The sequence below is a fragment of the Pyxicephalus adspersus genome, chromosome 2, assembly GCF_032062135.1.
Source record: "Pyxicephalus adspersus chromosome 2, UCB_Pads_2.0, whole genome shotgun sequence".
NCBI lineage: Eukaryota > Metazoa > Chordata > Amphibia > Anura > Pyxicephalidae > Pyxicephalus > Pyxicephalus adspersus.
The window spans coordinates 10801145-10811087 of NC_092859.1; the positions used below are offsets into that span (position 1 = coordinate 10801145).

General features: G+C 41.3%; 1 long non-coding RNA gene across 1 annotated transcript; it reads right to left on the reverse strand.

Annotated features, from left to right (window-relative positions):
* Positions 1-4409: 4409 nt before the first annotated feature.
* LOC140324927 (uncharacterized) lies at positions 4410-9665 on the reverse strand. Its single transcript, XR_011919592.1, has 3 exons — positions 9402-9665; positions 6313-6486; positions 4410-4545 (listed from the first exon to the last, which is right to left on the reverse strand). It is a non-coding gene; the product is annotated as an uncharacterized lncRNA (long non-coding RNA).
* Positions 9666-9943: the final 278 nt, after the last annotated feature.

A 9943-nucleotide genomic window follows, 5' to 3' on the forward strand; every position in this document is an offset into this window, starting at 1 on the left:
CTCTGATTTGGAGGGACTGTCCCTCTTCATACCTCCCAACTGACTCTGATTTGGAGGGACTGTCCCTCTTCATACCCCCCTACTATCTCTGATTTGAAGTTTCCAACACTTCCTGGTGTGTCAAACCCCCGTGTGCCTCACAACTCACAATGGTTCCAGCCCAGCTACAGAACACAAATTTACAGTTTCACAGCTCATGTTGTCAGGTATTTTAAACAAGGGCTGTGTTCCACCTGATTTCCTGCAGTTTAAATAGGCCCGAGCGGGTCGTGCTGCGTCCATGGAAAGCCGGTCAGTCATAGTCCCTGTCCTGCCATGTGTTTCGCTCAGGAAAGTCAATGGGATTTTTCTGTGTCGTGCAGTAAAACAACACCCACTGACATCGGCCCATACAATAAGCTTCAGGCATCAGTTTGTCTGCACTGGAGTGAAGTTTGGCAGCACGTGAGAAGTTCTTCATGTCCTCATCCTGATTTCCTTTGGAAATAAATGACTTTCACACTAATGACTTACAATTTTTTGTAGTGTTAGTTTGTTTTTGGGGGGAAAACTTCCAGCAGTATACAGGAACAGGGATGTTCTTCACCCAAAATTAACCTATTTATATTATTCGATATTGAACAGATTTCAGTAAAAATATAGTAAAAAACTGATCAGAATTCCACCCCTGTACTGGATGAGATGCTATGTGTTCATCAATCACTCACCGCTCCCAGTGGCATCAATTGATATAAAAGAGCAGCCGTTCCTAATTTGATTGATTCTTTGGTCAAACAGGTTTAGTTCTGATGTCTACATGGATCCCTACCCTATATGAATCACCATGGGGCAGGGCTGTCCAACTTCATCCTCAGGGGCCAGGATCGGCCCTCCAGGTCTGGAGCTGGCATCACCAGGGGCTCATCAGAAATCACATTGCATAGCACTGACCCAGCAATGTGTACAATATGTGGGCAAAGCTCTTGGTCACATCAGGCAGTTGGCAATGGCAGTTTTTATTGCAGAGCTTCCAACACCAAGATGTGCAGCTTTCCTACAGAGGAAAAGGGTAAACCCTAACTTATTACCCCTTCCCTGTCTAATAATATAAAAAATAGAAAACCACCCACCCACAGTGACAAACCTACCTGAATTTATCAGAGAATATTCCAGGGTTGGCACAGTGGTCCTAGGTTGTCTCTTCTCTGGCTAGGGGCTGGTAAAAGGTGGAAGATGAATTCTGCGACAAAGAATAATGGCCGGTCTAATCCTCATCATGGCAAATATCATTTGGTTAGGCTGAGGTGTCCTTGGAATGGGCCAAGCAGTGGGGTTCACAAATAGGCAATAAGGAACCATGCATACTTGTGAATGAGGTAATGGGGCAGGGAATTATTTTTAGTTTACAGAGATCCTAAGAAGCTGAGATCAAGAACATGACTTCCACCAAGGAAAGTTCAAAGCTAATCTTGGAAACTATTATTTAAAGTTTAATAGATGAGTATAGACTTAGGGGTGAGTCAATGTGAATTTAAGTGTGCTTGAAATAAATATGGTCTATGCTGGACAAAAAGGTTACAAAAACATCTAATTATTTAAAAAGGGGGACAAGCTTAATACAGAACATAGTATTTAAACACCACCACACTTCTATATTTTTCATCATCTCCTTAACAGATATTCCTTGCAATATGAAAATCTGCGGAGGTTACCTTGGACTTCCAAGGAACAAAAAAGTTTAGGGGACAGGTAAATCATGGCTAAGGACACAAGGGGATGGGGTACTTAATAGGAGAAGAATGAGTGAAGAAGGCTTTAAAGTAAAGGAAAATAATCGAATAAATTAAGAACCTGCAAGAACTTTATTATATAGAGTAAACCAATTACTTGGGGCCCCTAGGGAATATCGATGATTCATATTCACATTAACACATTTTATATACATTGTTGTACACTGTCATTCTGAATGGCACCCCAATCCACATTATAAATTGTAAAATGGTATGACAATAGACTTTGAAGTGTTGCATAAAATTTTGGCACTATAATATTACGCAGTATTTATATTGCGCTGACATATTACGCAGTGCTGTACAATGTCCATAGCCATGTCACTAGCTGTCCCTCCAAGGAGCTCACAATCTAATGTCCCTACCATAGTCAAATGGCATTATTATAGTCTAAGGTCAATTTTGGGGGGAAGCCAATTAACCTCACTGCATGTTTTTGGAATGTGGGAGGAAACCAGAGTACCTGGAAAAACCCACACAAACACGGGGAGAACCTGCAAACTCCATGCAGATAGTGTCCTGGCTGAGATCCCAACCTGGGACCCGGTGCTGCAATATCCAGACCATACTGTATACTATAATAATAATATAATAAAAATAATCAAGCCTACCCTTGGCACACAACACATGGCTATGTTGTGGTGTGTTGCATCGGCCAAAATTCTGTACGTATGTTTTTTTCCCTTTGGTTAGGAATTATTTAGGTCTCTTAAGGTAAGTTAGCTGTTTCAATGGAATGCTCCTTTACACGTGCAGAAACAAGCCCGTAGGTGTAAAGTGGCCCCTTAACTTTTTAAATAATAACTTGTTATATAATTATATATGTATATATATATATATATGACACCATAACAATGTTGTTTTTGCAGTGACCACTGATATGACATGGTGAGCATATGGAAGAATGATGTGCAAATGGTTACTCAAATTCCTGTATGGACATCAGTGAGAGGCACTAAGACAGCACAACAAGTAAGTTTGTTCCTGAAGACAGGCTTGTATTTATGATTGACAATCTAGATTTAAAATTAGCAGAAGCCTCCCAATTGAATATATAAATAGGACTGGCACAGAGATGAAAATTCCTGGTGCAATGTAAATGGGATTCGAGCAGGCCTGAAATGTAAGTATCAGAGGAAGGCAATCAAGTTTCAGTTCAGGGACCAAGGAAGCATGACAATGTTCAATCTAAATGGGGAAGTCTCCTTTGTGTGGCAGAATTGGAAGGAAGTGGCAATTATTTATTGCTACAAAGAGGAAGAGACATTGGAGTTCACAATAAAAGGGGTGAAGACATAGCAAAAAATTATTAAATGAACATATGATCAGTGAGCGATGGGAGTCCTTTATATAAGCTGCATGTCGTAGCAGGACGGACCACAACCCCCTACAACATGGCAGAATCTATTGAATAATCTCATTACATTGCCGTTATCACAAACATGAAATTTGCAATCTGTGATTCACACTCAGAAATGAATGAATTATATCTAGGTGTTTCTCGTGCTTGTTGTAGCATATATTCCCACAGGGGGAGGGGGGAATCCTTGTAGGTTTAAAGTATATAGGAAGATTGTTGGGGGTCGTAATCACTCCTGACAGCTCATAGACCAAACTAAGATATAATTTTACCATTGTCTTTATCTGAAACTATGCGTATATCCTAATAACCAAATCACCCAAAACTTAAAGTCTCTAGGGAGTCCCTTTAGGAAGCCATTTGGCGAAATGCGTTGGGGTTGAGACGACAATATTTTTCTATGACTACCAACCAATAATCCTACAATCAATGTATTTCACTGTATGAATATTGTACATCATTAGTGATGTCATATTCTAAAACAGATGCATGTACTTGTTAGTACAAGTTAGAATCAAAATGATTAAATAACCATTGGGATGACCAACCAAAATGATTAATAAACATTAGGATCATTTTGTTAGAATCAAAATGATCCTAATGTTTATTACTTGATGTTTTTTTTATGCATTGCTGTATTGATTGATAACATAAAAATATACTATATATATATATATAAAACTATAAAAATAATTTGTCTGCCAAAAAAAACCCTTTTCTCTCTTTCTTCTATCCGTACACTTGGTACACTGACACCAAGATATGCCAAAATGTGGCACTGAGGTAAGTAATTTACACTGGCACCAAGATATGCCGAGAATGGCACCAAGGTTTGCTGGAATATCTCAATGCTCCCATGTATTTGTGTGATATTTACATTCTGTCAAGGAGGACAAATAATAAAGAATCTGCATAATTGCTTTTTTTAGGTTAGATAAATATGGAAAAAATCACTGGACATAAAGGTTCTTAGTGTTGGAGATTTGTGCTATAAACTACCAGTGCCAGTCTGGATTCCTCCTCCATGGTATGCCCAGACACAAAACTAATGTATCCAGGGCCTGAGTCCCAACCAGGGCAAGTGGTGGCCATTCAGTACCCAGGATCAGCTTACCCTTGCACCCTCAGTGGTTACACCAACCATAACCTATGTAGGTCAGGTATTCTAATAAAGCCACACTTAGATCCATCCACAATAAAACAGGCTTTATGGATATAATTATATAAGCTTACATACAGATCCAAGACCCGTACGGCACATACTGTGCAGACAGGAAAGAAGTAAATTGGTCTTGTTGCTGTCAGCACCATTGTTTGCTCATTCAGAAGCTTCGCCTCCCGTATACCCGACCGTTGGCACCAATTTCCCAGTGTAAACAGCTTGTTCCTTTCTGTGATGGGTGTGAGCAGATTGCCCTGGGGGCAAAAAGAATGATAATACAAAGTTGATCAAGAGATGTGTCATGATCACAAGCTGGCAAACAGCTAATGTGTGTGCCCATCTGCCAGGAGAACAATACCCGCTACATCAGAAAACCTTGGGCAGAGCTGGAATATGTGGAGATAACAAATATTTCTTTTGTATCTCTTGATGGTGTTAACAGCACAAGTGACCATATCACCTCTCTAGAAACGTCTATACCTGGCCTTTGAGTAGAACTCCAGAAAACACTTTATGAACACCATTTCATTTAATTTTACATTTACATTACTTTTTTTGGTGTCTTATTGGGGAGATGCAATAGTCAGGGCTCTCAGAGTTGTCACTGAAACAGGTATCCCTATTTGTGTATGGAGATAAATGGGTAATAATTCCAATGCTGGCAAATAAAGTGCCCAATGAAATGGAATGAGTAATAAGGCCTTGGGTATCAGGTACCGTATCCTAGCCTAGAGATGCATTGAGACATTTGGGGGAAGCAGCTTGGACCCCCCTATCCTTGTAACTGACATTGATAAGGACTGCAGCAGGCATGGAAGAAGCTTTCCTATGTGCATTGTCTATATTAGTGTTTCTTAAACAGAGATCTGTGTGTAGGGTTCCTCCAGAGGTTGTTAGAGGTTCCTTGAGCAATATTAATTTGTGCATACCAGGTCAGTTACCACTCACACCAATGATCTTTTGGGCATCTGGAAGGTTGAGAAGGTGACCTCTTACCCCAGTGCTTCTCAACTAGGTTTCTGTGGAACACTAAGGTTCTTTCACAGGTTGCTAGGGTTTTTTAATCTTGAAATTGCATATTGTGCCTCTCAGGTCAGGCACCAATTATCTTTTTGGCTATCTGTAAGTGTGACATTCTTCCCAATGGCCAGCAATGTAAGAAGCATTCTTCCTACTGATCACCAAGCTAATATACTGTGAGCTGTGGATATAGTAATTATTGTCGGGGTTCCCGCTATGTTAAAACAGTTGGAAAAGCTGATCTATACTGTTATAGTCTCATTAGACACCATCAGTTTATGCTATAGACATTTCAGGGCCTTGGGCTCCTGTCTAGGATTGCCTTATTGATGATCCAGCTCTGCTCCAGCCTACAGCTTCTCCATGTCCACATTTCTGAGATATACTATACCATCATAGACACCATACACTTAGATAGGAATCCAGTACAAACCACAATACAGGAGGTGATGAGTACCTTGCCCAAAAAAGATTCCAGCTTTAAAGCCCTGTTGTGGTGTATTGAAGAATGCATGTTGTGCCAATTTGTTACATTAGTGCATTCCGTTTTAATAGGATGCCAGTGCACCACAACACAAGCACCATAATAAAGTGCAGGTGCTCTGCCCATTGCTCAAATGGGGTGACATTAACACTGGATGACACCCTAATGCCTGCCAGACAGGATACCTTGTGCCTAGGTGTTATTAGGTTCCACGGTATGAAATGTGTGGGTGCCAAGAGAAAGGAAAGCAGCAGAAATGACACCTTAATGACAAGCCAAATAAGGCAGCACAGGTTTGGGGATTTATTACTAAAACTAAAAGTGTGCACTTGTGTGCATCCATACTATTGGTATCACATGCATAGACACTGTGGTACCCTGTGTTGTGTTCACAGTGTAACCCAATGTAGATACAGAGTGTATAAGGAGCAATGTTAACACTGGCCTGGTCCATGCAGACTTATAACCTTATCACCAGGTCCACTTTACCTGACCCATCTCTAGATTAGTGACTTACACGCCGTCTAGATCCGGGAAACAATTCGTCCGTCTTCACTACCATCCAACTTCCATCCAAATGCACAATACACATTATATTCTACAGGCTCCACTCCCACCAAGCAATGCAATGTGAGCAGATGCAACATTTCAGCATTTTCAGCCTCCGCTGGGATAAATTAAAAGTACAAACCTAGAAAATTTAAGACAACACATCAGAATTTTGTCCAAATACATTTCAATGCATGGGCATTTTTTCTATGAAGATGCAGACAATGTGTAATAAACAGAAGAACTTGCGGTTAGACACAAAATAAGCCTTCAGGGATGGGTTTGTGCATTGTCAGTGGCTGTAATTCTATTGATCACTGAATTTTTCAGCCTTTGCTCTAATTCTAATAGATAATGTATTAATTTATGAACTGTACAGATCATAATCAGTGAATCATAAATTATTACAATTTCCCCATTTTTCATTGCAATGTTCTACTAATTTATTTAGGGCTTATGGTTTTATTTAATTATTGTTTTATGTTTTTAGCTTACAGACACAGTGATACATTAACATGGCCACTAGGGGGCATCTCACCTGTCTCTCCTGGAGCTATAAATCCATTTGCCTAGGCACTGAGGATTCTGTAGTACATCACATAGGACAGGAGAGATCTTTTCCATGCACACAAATGTGGCTCTGTACTATCTGAAGTCTATGGATTCCTCTAAATGCTACTCTTACATTAGTTTTTGCCATTTTTGTGCTCCTGTTTCCTCCCACATCCCAACATACTGCTAGGTGCATTAGCTCCCTCTCATAATTGGGCTTAGACTATGGTAGATTGTGAGCTCCTCTGGGAAGTGGTGTCATATAAATGCTTGGGCTATACAAAATCATGATAATGTGAAAAAATAATGTAAATACACAAATCATAAAATCTGTAGGATGCCTTAAAGTTGTGTTTTTTGTATTCATTGCAAAAAGGAAAACATGGTGTGGGTGTCCTTAAAATTCCAAGAACCCTATTCTGGCCTGAAGCCTGGGCGGCTGGAAAAAGTAAGGGGGCAGCCATTGTGTGCCTACACCTTTCTGTGCCATACAAGGCACCATGCATTCCTTCCCCATGTGTAGAGCCTCTTCCAAACATGGTGTGGGTGTCCTTAAAATTCCAAGAACCCTATTCTGGCCTGAAGCCTGGGCGGCTGGAAAAAGTAAGGGGGCAGCCATTGTGTGCCTACACCTTTCTGTGCCATACAAGGCACCATGCATTCCTTCCCCATGTGTAGAGCCTCATCCCTGCATGGCATCAAAAAGAATGCAAGAGGCAGTTTATGGTGTTGCCTTTATTAAGGAGCCCCCTTCGGGCAACCTCACTCATCTCTAGTAATATGCCATGTAAGAAAGTTTCCTGCTAACAATCTCCACCACTGGGCAATGATCATCCAAGGTCTGGGGGTACTTATACTCTGTGTGATCTATGTAAAGTGAACCTGTGCTTTGCCCCTAACACCATTATGTATGGGGTGTATATAGTATACAGGGGTATGCAGTACAGGTACTTCAATTCACTTACTTTGATTTGCAGTCCACCCAGGGCAAAAAAAATACGGCCTGGCAAATGAGAACTTTTCCACTTCCCTAGCACCAAGCTAGCCAGTGCCCATTGCAAAAGTGGCCATTTACCTGGTCCAAGTGCTGTCACATACTGGCAGGAGGAATGTGAGACGTCCCTGTGCAGTTTTAGAAATGTACACTACGCCAAGTTCTCATCAGAGACAGCATTAGGGAAAGGGGGCAAAGAGGGCAATGGCCAAAGGCTCTTTCCTTCTCCAGGGAACAACTGACAATGGCAAAGGGTGCAGGAATGTGTGCAATGGGGGACCCTAACTTTACATTTACTCAGGGCCCCCTTTTCTATAAAACTGATCCTGATTCTTAGACCAGTCAGCAAATTGAAATTCAAGGGGAGCGAGTATAAGGTAAGTACACATACGCTATGTTCCATACAGTAAAGAGAACCTGTTACTTTGCATAAAGGTCTACTTTAAAGGCCACTTTAGACCGCTACTTTGTTTGGTGCATTGTGGTTCAATTCATTCTAAATGGCACCCAATGCCCATGCGTTTTATTGCACCAGCGCTTTATGCCATGTTGCTGACCTGCAAGTCAAGTGACAATACATTCGGGCCCTGGGCATGGGTGCCACCTTGTGTGCTGCTGGTTTAAAACTTTTAACCTTACAGCCGGGTCTCTTTACAGAGAAGCTTCAGATAAAAGACACAAAGTAAATGGCAGTGATTTCATTTTAAGGAGTCAGAGGACTCAATTTTCCATCTGAAGCTTCTCCCCAGGTGTTGTGTTTAGTTACAGATTCCCTCTAATATAACAGACACAAGGGGTAAGTGAATGATTCAGTCTCATAGCCAGTAAATGGCTGAAGAAATGGTCAGATTCACCCTCTGAAGTATTTCATTAGCGTCCTCTTTATTAAATAATACATGGGAAAACCACACATTTGTATCGCGTGTCTTCCTAGGCCAGCTTCAGAGATACAAAGATGGGACAAATGTGTGTCCGCTGGCTTCAGGATCGGTATGACAGACAGACAGCTGGCCCTATCAGAAAGAAGCCAACAATGGCGGCCTCCATTTTCCTATTATAACCCTTAAAGGATGCAGATATCACATTAGAATGGAGAGTGAATGCTGAATACAGAGAAAGAAACTTTCATGTTTAAAGTGAAGCTGTCAGGATACAAATATTGGAGGTGCCATGGCTGCCTTGTTCCAGAGCTGTCATCCTCATCCTTGTTTTCTGTTGTCGCTGGTACTAGCATGCAGATGGTGAATTATTGGGACCAATGGTTTCGCTGTTCCAGGTCATTTATTCCCAACATAGCAAAGGACAGATATGGATGGCTGTGCACATCTGCTGCTGTCCCCCCATCACCACCCCCCACTTCAGTCCTTACAGCTCCCTATGATGAGAGATATAGAGGGGGTGTCATTGCTGTCCTTTTTTCTGCAGATTATATAGACTGATCCGGTGATTTTAATGCAAATCTAAATCCTAACTATAAAATTCCTAACTATAAAATAAAATATGTGTTTTACCGTCTTGCTTCTTTTCAGTAATGCCGAACTCTTGCACCCTCGTAGCAGCCGCTTTCATGCACTCCAGGGATGGCTGCCTGGTACTGCTCAGGGCTGGGTGACAGAAGCGGACCATGGCTGTGTAATTTGTGGTCTTTATTGGAAGAAAATGGAGAACAGCCAGTTGTGGTCACCATCGGAAGCCCATGTGACAAATGAGGAACACAATTAGGAGACAGGAAGAGAGCGTTGTCACCCAATACCAGTAAGTGCCTGAGCAAGAATCCAAATGGCAGGATATAATAATAATAACAATACCAAAAACTGCAGATTTAAGACTGTTGAATGTAACTGGGAAAATGGTGATCATGTCAGCTGATTACCATGACTTTTATGAATGGGGGTGATCTGGAAACGTGACGCCATATAATACCAAAAATGGTGCTTTTCTGCCCTTTTATAAATTACCTCCTTTGTGTCAAGGTGGCAATGCAGGAGAGACAGTCGTCACCCTATACCAGGAAATGCCTAAACACAGACCTTCATGGCAGGATTTTATTACG